Source organism: Magnolia sinica, chromosome 17 (genome assembly GCF_029962835.1).
Source record: "Magnolia sinica isolate HGM2019 chromosome 17, MsV1, whole genome shotgun sequence".
NCBI lineage: Eukaryota > Viridiplantae > Streptophyta > Magnoliopsida > Magnoliales > Magnoliaceae > Magnolia > Magnolia sinica.
Window position 1 is genome coordinate 56972082 of NC_080589.1, and position 13003 is coordinate 56985084.

A 13003-nucleotide genomic window follows, 5' to 3' on the forward strand; every position below is an offset into this window, starting at 1 on the left:
ACCTCCTGGTTTACTTCAGCCCATACCTATAGCTGAATGGAAATGAGATTTCATTTCTATGGATTTCATTTCAGGGTTACCGAAGATGAGCAAGGGACATGATCCATTTGGGTGATTGTGGACTGATTGACGAAATCGACTCATTTCTTCCCAATTAGAGTCTCAAACTCAGTAGATGATTTGGTCAGGTTGTACATCAAGGAGATAGTACGTCTGCATAGAGTGCCTATGGAGATTATGTCAGATCGAGACACGCGATTTACATCTATCTTCTGGACTCGCATCCAGGAAGTAATGGGTGTGAAACTGAAGTTCAGTATCGCATTCCACCCACAGACAGATAGGCAGACGGAACGGGTGAATTAGGTGTTAGAGAATATGTTGCGAGCTTGTGTGCTTGATTTCAAGGATAGTTGGGATGACTGTCTTCCCTATGCTGAGCTCACTTATAATAACAGCTTTCAGGCAAGCATTGGCATGGCTCCCTACGAAGCATTTTATGAGTGTCTGTGTAGAGCACCGCATTGCTAGACAGAGGTTGGCGAGAAGAGTTTAGTTGGTCCAGATCTGGTGCAGGCAACCTCAGAGAAGATCGACATTATCAGGCGTCGACTTCTTACAGTACAGAGCAGACAGAAGAGTTACGCCAATATGAGACGGCGACAGCTAGAGTTTGAGGTTGGGGACCATGTGTTTCTTAAAGTTTTTTCATGAAGGGAGTCCTTCGATTTGGCAAGAAGGGGAAGCTCACGCCACGATTTATTGGACCGTTCCAGATTTTAGACCGAGTGGGTGTGGTAGCGTACCACCTTACTTTGTCCACACCACTCACAGGCATGCACAATGTATTTCATGTATCGATGCTGAAGAAATACGTTCCTGATCTTTCTCACATCATCAAATGGGAGCAGGTACAATTGAGTGAAAATGCTACTTATGTGCTGCGACCGACATGTATTTTAGACAGGAAGGAAGAGGTGTTGCATAGTAAAGTCATCCCGCTTGTGAAGGTACTTTGGACGCATCACACTGAGGAAGAGGCTACTTGGGAAACAGAAGCCGAGATCCATAAGAACTACCCTCAGATTCTCGAGGAGTACGAAAAGGTACCAATTTCGAGGATGAAATTTTTCTTTAAAAGGATAGATTGTAACGTCTCGAAAAAATTCGTATAAAGACCCGAGTACCACCTTAGGCAGAAATCACTAAGGGTCGAATTCTGTAGAAATTAGACAAAAATTAATTAAGTATTAAACTGAATTAATCAGTAAATTAGCTTGAACTACTTTCTATACGAACTGCAAGACCCAAAACCATTAGAATTGCTAACACGGCATTACCTAGAAACCTAAGATCAATCTCAAAACCCAGTTGCTCTCAAGAGCACATTGAAACTCCGTATCGGGCTTGGACCGCGCATCGAAAGTTCAATAACCGTGAAACTATATGGTTATGACCGCCTTACTAGGCTTGACAACCATGGCGGGAATCGAGACCAAATAGTGTCCAGAAACATACAACTTGAGCTTGGAGCGAAGTGTGTGAGAAACGCGAATATCTTTAGAATATGGACTCAACTTAAGTGATCTAGGCCATTCACTTGCAGGCCGAATTTAAGGTTTCTGACCGTCAGAATCTGACCCAATTAAACCCTTGGATTAGGAAAATTTTCATACACGGGTCAGTGTACTTGTGGCCCTGATCGAGTGACGATGGCCGTTGAACTAAAACAGGTCCTCTGCAGTCGATCTATAAATCCGATCAGATCGAAATCTTAATTTGGAGTAGATCCATTGTCAGAGAACTTCCTCCAGACCGTATGCAGGTAATGGGCCTCCAGATTAGCTCCGTTGGCCTGAAATAGACACTTTCTGGCTATAACCTAAGTATATCATGGCCCTGGGGCCATTGAAATCACTTCTGGGCCTATATAATACCCTAAACCCACCCCTCTCTCATTTTTTATGAATTTCCTAAAACCCTAGGAGAGAGGAGAGAAAAGAAGAGAAAAATGTGAGGAGTGAAAGTCAAGGAGATCGAGGCGGTGTTTCTCTCATGCGACTACACGCACTAGATCGCCTCTTTACTACGCTACTCAATTCATTTCGACTGTGATTTGGGTAAGGAATTTTAACCATAATATCATTTTGGAAGTACAAATAGAGGAATCAATGAAATAGCTAACCTATTCCGTGATTCAGGTAGTCGTTGTGCCATAGAGAAAGACGTAGTGTTCAAACTGAGTTCGATATGAGTTTACCGACAGAAGGTGCGGACTATAAACGTTTAGGTTATGGTTTTCAAGGCTTTCAATGTCAGCAATGATTTATGTCTGACTTGATTGCTGCCATATGATCTTACTACGATGTATTCGATAGATTATATATGTGTATGAACTATGTGTTTATATAATGCATTCCATGTGTTTGTTGAAATATTTGAATGAATATGAAATTATGATTTGTGCCTGCTATGATTATTAACTGAAAATACATATTTGTTGTAGGTATGACAACTCCCTTGTGAAAGGATTTGCCATAATATATGCTATAACTAACTTAGTTCATGTATGTAATAAAGTATAATCTAGGTGTTTGACAAAATGTTTGAATGAGAAATTATTTGACAAATTGTATTTAATAAGGGTATTGAGATAGGATTCTCAACTACCTTACGAATATCGATAGTTCCCTTCATGTAATCTATATTGCTACTACGTGATTTTTGTAAAAGATGCATATATATATTAACATGTTCTATGTGTTTGATAAAATGCTCAAATGATTATTATATTTATATTCGTTGCTAAATTGTTATTATGATTATCACATGTGAATATCAACTACTTTTGAGTATGATCGAGACTACTACGCAGTCCAGGCAATCGGTAACAGTTTCTGATCTAGTGGTCAAATTAGTTTCGTTACAACGGATATGTTCGATAAATCTGATTTATACGGTGAGTATCGACAGTGGTTAGGCCACGAGGAGTGTGTATGCGGTCTATGTCGAATAATTTAGCGTGCGCTCGTACCAATCGGACTTGTCAAGTAACCCGATTGGCTTAATGTGTGTTTACCATGTATGGACGCTACTGCTTGAATCTAAGGTACCACTTACCAATGTAAAGCCTGTTTAACCTTGGTACCATGATTCGCTAAGACTCATGACCGGGCATGGTGGTATATGGGACACCGTGGTCGAGCTGTCGGCTTACGCTGGGGTGACGAGCCTCCCCATAGTGAAGTGTGAGCAATACAAACTCGTGAGCCAAATATGGTGGTGTATGGGACACCTATTCGAGTTGTCGGCCTACGCTAAGGTGACGAGTCTTGTCGTAGTGACCTTGAGTATAAACTAAGGCCTACGCTGAGGTGACGAGCCTCTTCATAGTGACTTGAACTTGCCTATCTACTATATTCAAATCAGGGGTGATGTTGCCCTATAACTTGCTTATCGTATGTGATTAACTAGGATTGCTAACCCTAGATAGATCATCGTTTGAGTAAATGATATAAAGGGAGGTACCTTAGCTTTCCGAATATGCTGTATGAATAGGTCTAATTAAGGACTTGGCTAACACGACCATGCACCGCATTGCATATGCCTTTGGCGTGGGAGTTGAGCACAGTAGGAGTTTGGCATGCGCGACCATGAGGTGATGTCGCACAGGGAGTGCAGGCAAGGGCATACATCATTAATACATATCATCCTTGCATTAACCAGAGTAGTTAAAGAATACTTGTTGTAATGCTTTATCATTACTGCTTGATTGAATTGATAACATATTAACATTTGCCTTATAGTACCACTGAGTTGATCACTCACTCCCACTCTGGGACGGCGTTTTAAAACATCAACCGGACCCTGTTTTTGTTTCAGATGAGGGTGAGGCTTAAAAGGCGAAGCCCAACTTTTATGATGACGAGGAGGAGTTCTCCTATATGTAACTCTTTGGCGGGTCTATCTAGACCTGGAGTTGCGTCGCTGGGGCTACAGGGATACAGATTAGATGCCATCACATCTTATTATTTTGTAAATTTTGGAACTATACATGTAATTATTTAACCTGGTGACATGTTCATATTCTGGGGACTTACAACCACTTACATGCTTATATATATCTATCACAGTCTTCTGCTTACGTAATCCAATTGCCTCTAAAGTATGATATGTTGTTTTAGTGTAATCCCATTCATGTTTAATATACTAATACGAATAATATTTAATCATCATTATCTATATTGCATAAGTGATGCGTTGGAACTCGAGAGCTGAGCTTCTGCTCGACCCTCGATTTTCAGGGCGTTACAAAGATATTGACATATTATGCAGCAGTTATCTAATTTGGAGGAATTCAATAGCATATGATTGTTCGAGTGTTGCTCATAAATGATATTCGTCTTAGGCTTGGGAGGAAGAGAGAAATTTTGTGAAATGATGAATTTTGTTTTGTAATAGATATTTTGTGTAAAATTTATAGTGAATGACAATTTGTTTCATATTAAAGCTCGGTCAATTTCAAGTTTGGCTCGGTGAATTTCATGTTAGGCTCGGTCAATTTCATGTTAGGCTCGGTAATAATCATGTTAGGGTCGGTGAACTTCATGTTCGCCTCGATCAATTTCATTTTAAGGTCAGTGAATTTCAAGTTAGGCTCAATCAATTTCATGTTAGGTCGGTGATTTTCATATTAGGCTCGATCAATTTCATGTTAGTCTCGGTGAATCTCATGTTCGCCTCGGTCAATTTCATGTTCACCTCGGTGAATTTCATGTTCGCCTCGGTCAATTTCATGTTAGGGTAGTTCTATTTCATTTGAAGCTTAGTCAATTTCATTTGAAGTTCGGTGAATTTCATGTGAAGCTCGGTGAATTTCATGTTAAGCTCGGTCAATTTCATGTTGGGCTCGGTCAATTTCATGTTAGGCTTGGTCAATTTCAAGTTCGGCTAGGTGAATTTCATGTTAGGCTCAGTCAATTTCAAGTTCAATCGTTCAAAATCATGTTAAGCTTGTTCAGTTTCATGTTAAGCTCGTTCAATTTCAATTTAGGCTCGGTAAATTTCATGTTCACCTCAGTCAATTTCATGTTAGGGTCAGTGAATTTCAAGTTAAGCTCGTTCTATTTCATGTTAGGGACTCTAAATTTCATGTTAAGCTCATTGCATGATCTCTCCAAATGGATGGACAGTCTACATACAAAACATACATCATGATAGAATCTCTCAAATCTAATAGGTTGGTTGGCTAAATAAGCTTCTCCTACTTCAAAATCATATTTGATGTGTCAAAAAACTCATTTCGGTTTACAACATACAACTATTTTAAGATTGGATAGATAGGCAGCAAGTTGGGGAACCTAGCAGATTTGCGAGATTCTATCAGATCGATGGCTGAAAGCCCATTTTATTTTCATTTTTAGTATAAATATTAAGTTGTAGTTCGATTAGGCTACCACGACATTCTTCATAACTCAAACTTAAAAGCTTTAAAGAAACTAAGGACAGCGATTCACACGATGCATGGGCAAGAGGATGTGAATCATGGGTTCAAAGTTTGCAAGTTTGAGTTGAAATAGGGGATCCAATGTAAACCAAAGAAATTTAATAATACTCATAAATGCAAGAGATGCCAAAGAGAAGGTAAGTAATCGCATGTTTGCCTCGATCAATTTCATGTTTGCCTCGTTGATTTCATGTTATGCTCACTCAATTTCACGGTAGGCTTATTCAATTTCAAGTTAGGCTCAGTGAATTTCAAGTTAGACTCGGTGAATTGCATGTTAGGCTCAGTGAATTTCAAGTTAAGCTCGGTGAATTGCATGTTAGGATTGGTCAATTTCAAGTTAGGCTTGGTCAATTTCAAGTTAGGCTCGATGAATTTCACGTTAGGCTCGGTGAATTTCATGGTAGGCTCGCTCAATTTCATGTTATGCTCAGTCAATTTCATGTTCGGGTCGGTGAATTTCAAGTTAGGCTCGGTGAATTGCATGTTAGGCTCGGTCAATTTCAAGTTAGGCTCGGTGAATTTCATGTTAGGCTCAGTGAATTTCATGGTAGGCTCATTCAATTTCACGTTAGGCTTGGTCAATTTCATGTTCGGCTCGGTAAATTTCAAGTTAGGCTCGATGAATTGCATGTTAGGCTCGGTCAATTTCACTCACTTCGCGGTCAAATTCAATGAGCCTAACGTGAAATTCAACGAGCCTAACGTGAAATTCAATGAGCCTAACATGAAATTCAACGATCCTAACGTGAAATTCAACGATCCTAACATGAAATTCAACTAGCCTAACGTGAAATTCAACGAGCCTAACATGAAATTCACCGAGCCGAACATGAAATTTACAATATTAATATCTTCTATAGTGATTAATTACATCGGTTTTAAGTTTTCAAGTTTGAGTTGAGAAGAATGTCGAGGCAGCCTAATCGAACTAAAACTTAATATTTATAGTAAAAACGAAAATAAAATAGGCTTTAGGCCATTGATCTGATGGAATCTCACAAATCTGCTAGGTTGGTTGGCTAAATCAACTTCTCCTACCCCAAAATCATATATGATATGTCGAAAAACTCATTCCAGTTTGCAACATACTATTGATTTAAGGTTAAAAAGATAGGCAGATAGTCGGGGTCGACCCCGACTGGACCCGGTCGACCCCATCTGTCTGGCAACTATTAATGAGTGGGTCTCATGTGTTTTTTTTTCCCCCCTGATTTTTCTCTTTCTGCACTCTTTTATTTTTCTTTTAAACTTCAACTTCAAATTTGAAATATGAAAGAATCATAAAGAGATGTTGAACTGATCGTAAATTAGAGGCTATTTCAACCATAAAATCAGAAGCGAGATGAGATTTTTTTTTTTAATTGATGGCTTGTTTGGACACCACCAAATCAATTAGTTCTGATGTTAAGTAAGTTACATTTTTTCCTTTAAGTTAGTTTGGGAAACATAATTGTAAAAGTAACTTACGTTCTTAAAATTACTCATCCCTTTATTTAGTATTATTATTATTTTAGGCTTTTTAACTTTTAATTTTTCTACTTCTCTCTCCTTATCAAAAGAAGCCCAACATGATGGATTGTCCACATCAATGATGGGGCCCACGTGATGAATCACCCATATTAACATGGACCCATATAATGGATGGTCCACAGCAAGGGTGGGCCCCACATGATGGATCACTCATATTAACATGGGGCCACGAAATGGATGGTCCACATCAAAAGTTGGCCCTTAATGATAAATAGCCTACATACAAAATGGGCAGATATGATGGTCGACCCACTTCAAAAATGGGCTCACACGATGGAAGGTCCACATCTAAAGTGAGCTCCACATGATGGGCCATAGACATTGAAGCAGGGCCCACGTGATGGATGGCCCACATCGAGGTGACTCCACATGATGGACGATCCACATCAAAAGTGGGCAAGGGTGAGCCCTATATAATGGACGATGCACATTAAAGGTCATGCTCTAATGATGACTGAACCACATCCAAGGTGGCCCTGCATGATGGACAACCCACATCAAAGGTAGGGCCCACAAAATGAACGGTCCACGTTAAAGGATGGCCCCACATGATGGACGATGGATGTGAAGGGGACTGATCAGACTCGAGGGATATATACTTATGATGTTAGAAACTAAATATGCTTTTGTACTTTTTAGGCCGATAGGTTTGTTGTTTACCATTTAAATAAGTATATACCAAGATAAGCTATTTGTGGCATACATATCTTATCTAAAGTAACACTAGGCCCAAATGCCCCCACATTATCCATCTTTGATTTTTTACAAAGGTCTTAAAATTGTCTAGAAATACTTAACTTGCAACAAAGGTCTTAAAATTGCATAGAACTTTTTAACTTGCAAACTAGAAGACTAAGGGGTCATTTGGATGCTCATAAAATCCTAAAGTTGTAATCGGATTGTAGGTAATCAAATTACAAGTATATAGTGTTTATAGTATGTCTTGTTTGACTTTGAGTTATAATATGTTTACAGTAAATAAATGTTTGTGTTTGGATAACTTGTAAATTGTTTATAACCTATAATTAAATATTCACGCACCATGGAGCTAGGAATAATTAGTCATTTAAAATTTACCAAATAACATTTAAAGTCTTTGTTTAAGATGAATGATTGGGATACACCCCGGTCCATAGCTCAAGTGGTAGACTGAGTGAAAGATACCTCATTTCAACATAGAGGTCTTGGTATCGATTCCCTAGTGGGGGTGGCTAATAGTGAAGTGTGAACTGACGGTGGGTGTACTAACAAGCTAACCAAAAAAATAAAAAGATGAATGATTGGGATGAGCCAAACTTAATAAAGTATATCGCCAATTTTTACACCAAAACAATCATTTAGTGTGCCACAATGGTAGGCCCATTATTTCAATTTATATATATATATAATGAGAAATTATTGAATATCAACCTAAACTATAAACTAACATCAAATTAGTAGCATTGAATAGGCTTAAACGTTAACGCATCTTTAATAATCCAAATCTCCAAATCTAGGTGATTCTCCATATGAACAACTTAGATTACTGAACCATGAGGTTCAATAGTACAAATTGAGAATTGAGACTGGAAATATGAACTTGAAATATACAGCGTTTCTTATGATGCAACTGAGATGCTGATGCTTGAAAAATGTTCCATAGCTGCCAATTACAGTGTCCCATCTACATCTTCCCATCCATTTTGTGAGATCATTTTATGGCATGAGCTATATAACCAAAGCTCAAATGGACCATACCATCAAAAGAAATAAGGACAATGATGCTCTCGTTGAAACCTTCCTAGGGGCTACCATGATGTAGGCCACACAAACCCAGATGAAGGGCAAACCTAAATATCAAGATGATACATAACTTCTATAGCTCCCAAGAAATTTTCAATGGGGCCACAAATTATTTGAAAAGACCTTCTAAATGGTATGGATGGCATAAACATCTCGAGGGAACTCGAGGTTTCAGCAGTGGCCATCTCACTACTCACCTTTTCTTATCGTGTGGCCCACTTGATTTTTGGATCCATCTCATTTTTGGGCCCATGCCCTAAACTGATTTGGCAAAGTGGATGGACATGGTGGATTTTTCACCAACATCACGGTAGGCCCCACCTAGCTTCCCAACGCAGGAATGTGAAATTTTTTTGAAGAAAAGTCGCACTGGTTTGTCACTTGCAAGAGTCATCAAGATTGCCCTGTAAATCTCTGGCATTGATTGATCCCAGTTTTTAATCTTCATAGGAAACTCTTGCTTCAAATGATCTCAGCTTTTAATTTCAATTGAAAACTAGAGTTTCTAAACAGTCCTTTAATGGTATGGATGGCATAAACATCTCGAGGGAACTCGAGGTTTCAGCAGTGGCCATCTCACTACTCACCTTTTCTTATTGTGTGGCCCACTTGATTTTTGGATCCATCTCATTTTTGGGCCCATGCCCTAAACTGATTTGGCAAAGTGGATGGACATGGTGGATTTTTCACCAACATCACGGTAGGCCCCAATCAATGCCCCATTCATCTGCCTTTGTTTATTGGGTCCGCCCTTCCAGCTTCTTTATTCGATTGATTGACATCGAGGAGTCTTAAACCAATTCTTCTATTCCGATGTCGACGCTGTTGAGGTTTGCTGTCGTTCTTCTCTATTGAGGGTTCCACAAACACTGACCTCATTGAAGTCACAACTCTCTTTTGTTGAGATTAAAAAAAAAAAAAAACCGTTGCCTGGAATTCCTTTACTAGTAATTTGAAGTATACCATGTAAAAAGATGTATTTTAATTACAGTCTACAATTTGTTTACATACAAATAATCCATCCAAATGCCCAATATAATACGATTACCTGTAATAAGCATATAGTGTCCTTACACATGCCACGGTGGTAGACTCTCAGGAGTTTCACCACGAGGCCATGGGTTCGACTACCCGTTGTGGTGAAAAATCATCATGCTTGACAACTTATGATATCCATTTAGAGATAATTTAAGCAGGGGCATCTTTCAAACTTCCCGTTGATCAAACGATCCTAACCTCCGTTAAACGGGCATGTATTTGTTGAATTTTGACTGTCGGCTTGTTCAATAGATTGGAGCAGTCCAAGTCGAGTTTGAGTTTTTGAGTAATCGAATTTGAGTTCGAGTTAAGTTTTTGAGATGAGATCGAATTGTAATTATATATAACATTTAATAATAACACAATAAAGCATAAAATAAAAAATAAAATACAAACTGAAAACCACAAAAGTTCTTATTACAACACGTCAACAACATTATAAAAGTTTTTTTTATATTGTCGTTATATACTAATTACTATTGGAGAGTAGATTCGTTTGCTAAGCTCGAACTGTTATCTAATTCTTCATATGCGTACTTGTTCACCTCTTCCAAATCAGAAAGTGGATAGAGATTTTTATCGTCCTCTTGTATAATTTGAATTAGATTTTTCAAACTTCCTTTGTGAGCAGATTTATATGTAGTTCCTAACATCCCGTAAAATACACCAAGATTGGAGAGAAACTTGGATGGTTCGTTACTCTTTTTCTTTTTATTCGTGTAGCTTGAACATGCTTTGACATCATATTGTCTTGAAGGACATCATTGATGTGTAGAAGCCTTTTTCATACTATGTTTTAAGGCGAGTTGGAATTGTTCTTTCTTCAATGCTAATAATTTAGCTTCCTCCTCTACCTTAAAAAGTTTGGATGAGGAAATGAATGATTTTTTATTTGAATCAATAAGTGCTTGAAAAGGAAGTCGGATTTCTTTTAGGGCTTTAGGACACAGTTTTACATCTCCACACCAACATGATAAGTGTAACCTGAGCCGATTAGTTTTCTTAACAAACTTGGCCCCACACAAATGACATAAAATCTTCAATTCTCCATACTTTGGAGAGTGGACTAAGAAATCATAGTCCCAAATGTCGGTTGATGGTTCACTTGAAAACACATCTACAATTTATGTTGGAAAAATTAGTATTTTAGTAATAATGAATTAAAGTATGAAAATATATGAAAAAAATGAAATATGAGATATAAAAGAAATAATGAAATATGACTTATAAAAGCACTTATAACATCTATCAACATAACATAAAATAAAGAGTACACATTGCATCATTTTCATGTTTGAAGAAATAATTTAACAATAAATGTTAACCTAACTCCATTTATGTTGTTTTTGTTGCATGTGCTGCATCTTGAGACTCCTTTGGCTTCTCCTAAAAGGTGGGTATCGAGTTGAGTCGGATCGGATTAGCTTCAACTCGACTTGATCTAGTTTTTGCAAGTATCCGACCAGAACTCGATCCGATTTAGGACCGAATTTATCAGGGCTGACTCGATCCAAACCGATTCCTTGTTATCCTGACCTGAACCGAGTCTGACTCGGTCAAGGAAACCACGTCGAATCGAGTTGAGTCTGTCCCTTCAATTCAAACTAGGCTGAGTCAAGCCGAGCTAGAGACTCTGGTGCTAGGAAGGAAATAAAAGGGAAATCGGGAGAGAAAGGGAAAGAAATGAGGAGAGAAAGAAGGAGGGAAGGAGAGGAAGTTGGCTCGAACTGCGGGTAGGGTTAAGGTTCGGGTAGAAGAAGCGTAAAGGTTTTTAAAAAAGAGAGTAAAATCTGACTTTATACTACCCGATTCCAGTCTGAATCGGATCGGATCGAACCGGATCCAATCAGATCGAGTTGCTACATGACCCGAACTCGACTCGGTTTGGCGTCGGATCTAAGTGGATCTACTCGATCTGACTCGACCCTGGCTTTCGGTTTGGGTCGGATCAGATTCGACCGGTTCGGTTGCATCGGATTTGATGAGTCGGGTCGGATCCTGCCCACCTCTACTTCTCCTCATCATCTTCCTCATCAATATCAAAAGAATTACCTCCCCAATTCGTACGCAACCAATTTTGTGTATAATTTAATGCTTCAATTGTATCTGGTGCAAGGAAACTTCAATTATTGCTTACGACCCTACTCTCTGTGCTAAAAGTATATTAGGATACCGCCGTTGAAATAGGAATTGACAAAATGTCATTTGCCACCACTAATAGTGAATGATATTTTCCTTCACCAACTCTCATTTTCCACCACTCCAAAACATCGAAGTCTGAATCCTACTACATTACGATTGACTCTTTGAGATACGAGTCTAACTTTGATTCTTTCGTTTTATTGTCTGTATTTTCTTTTGCTAAAAAAGACATGTATTAATCGTCAAACATAGTGTCAAAGCTTGTAGTAAAAATGATTTCTAACTTCTTTATCACTTTTGTATGGATCCTGTGGTTGTGCACGTATTGTACAATTCTTCGATTGCATAACGAACTTTCGAGGTTTCAATTACTACCATTTGATCAAAATAAATCTTCAGAAAGATGAACTTAACATGACTCATCTTACACCGAGTATTAAGAACAACTGTTAAGGCCATAACAAATGACATTCATCCCGATACTTATTGAACTTCATTTACATACCAAGTGTCATAAGTTATAGAAAATCTGGACATTCACTGACACTTTTTCTTAAGGCTTCCGTGATCTTCGAAATAGATGGAAAAAACATATTTGCTGTGGAATATTTATTTACAGAAAATATCTTCATGCAATCATAAAAAACTCAAAGAAACTTGTGAACTTCTTTTGCTTTGCTCTAATCTTCTTTAATAAGCAACCAAGCATACGTTTTATCATGTGCTGCATATTACGAAAATGAAAGTTTCAATTCCACGACCGAATTCAACATTTCAAAAGTCAAATTCCAACGTGTGCATATATCTAACTTTAACTTTTTTTGAGACTTCACATTCAAACGTTGGACTATGTCATTCCATATGGCTAATCTTGAAGGTGAACCCCTTATGTACTTTACACTCTCCCTTACGTTCTCTATAGTTTGATTAATTGTTTCCAACCATTCTTGTACAATTAAGTTTAGTGTGGGGGCACAACACCAAATTTGAAATATTTTTCCA